The following is a 1,343-nucleotide window of genomic DNA, read 5'->3' as shown; positions in this document are numbered from 1 at the left end:
CGTACAAAAAAAAAAAAAAAAAAAAAACTTTGCTTAAGTTCTGTCATTCATCATTCTTCATTGCTAACTTCACAGATTCTGCCAAATTAAACTTTCTTCCAGACCCTTTCCAAGACATTTCATGTGGATTGCCACCAGATTAACCCCATTGATGCAGTGGTAGTTGTCAGTCTAAAGTCTGTTGGTCTTCTCTGTGTTTTGATCTACTCATAGGACTTCTAGGCATGTAACATCTATTTGTTGACTTTTCCCTGTCCAAACAGATCATTTTCTAATACTCTTTTTAAGTTCATGTATCCATCTGAAAGGGAAGCATAGCCAACTTCTACTCAGATCACCTAGGAACATGGAAACTATTTACCACGCAGGCAGTTACTTTTACTAATGAATGAAAAGAAAACACAGTAACAAGAAATCTAGCCCAGTAAAGAAGAATTACTGAGTTGGGTACACCAATACCTTCAGGATTATTTTCCCCCAATTATCAGAACACCAGAGTCTAAAGATAGCACAGTCACAAGAATAAATATTTGTGGTTATTATCTTTCAAGCTAGGAGGTTATAGCCAGAGGAAAGTGGATGGCTTTTAAGGAAATTACCTGGATGTTTTAGGGTATGTTAGGCTCGTCTTCCTCCTATTCCAGACACACACTGGGTCACCCAATAATGATACTTTCATGTGGCTTCTGACATATTTATTATGTTCTTGCCATTATCCCATAATTCTCTTAAGGATTCTTGACTCCAAATGCAAGGCAGCTCTAAAATAACTATTCATCTGTGTGCCAGTCATCTATTTTCCTTCATACCTGCTCCCTGCCTCTCCCTTCTCTACTCAGTGTTCAGATTGCTGACTCCCACACCTGACATTTCCCTTGACCTGTGGCTTGCAGCTGTTTTGGCTACTGGGAGGCACTAGAAAGGGACTGAGGAGGAGATGAGGGGAGAAGCCAATGTATTTTTTTCTCCTCTCTCTCTACTTGTGGTGGGGCATGGGAGTCCAGCATTGGCTTCAGCTCCTTCCTGGTTCAGGCTGCCTGTGGGATAGCCCCTCCCTCTTTGGTCCAGTCTCCCATTGGGCAGCTCCAGCTTTCAGGCTCTGGTAACACCACCTACTCTCCGTGTACCAATAGTTCTAGGGGAGAAGCCACTTTCCGCTATTGCAAACCTTTGGGTGGTCTCACTGCTCCCTGTTTAGCTTTTCAGTTGATCAAACCTTTTGAAACTAGTGCCCGGTATTAAATTTTCTTTTTCAAACTACCTGACCTGAAGACTTCTGCTTCAGTGAATATGGCATAGACATACTTTGTCCTATTCCTTCTGCTAAGTATAACTAAAAACCC

The sequence above is a fragment of the Lipotes vexillifer genome, unplaced genomic scaffold (genome assembly GCF_000442215.2).
Source record: "Lipotes vexillifer unplaced genomic scaffold, Lipotes_vexillifer_v1.1 scaffold212, whole genome shotgun sequence".
Lineage (NCBI taxonomy): Eukaryota > Metazoa > Chordata > Mammalia > Artiodactyla > Lipotidae > Lipotes > Lipotes vexillifer.
The sequence above is the reverse complement of the archived record's forward strand: the minus strand, read 5'-3'. Positions refer to the sequence as shown.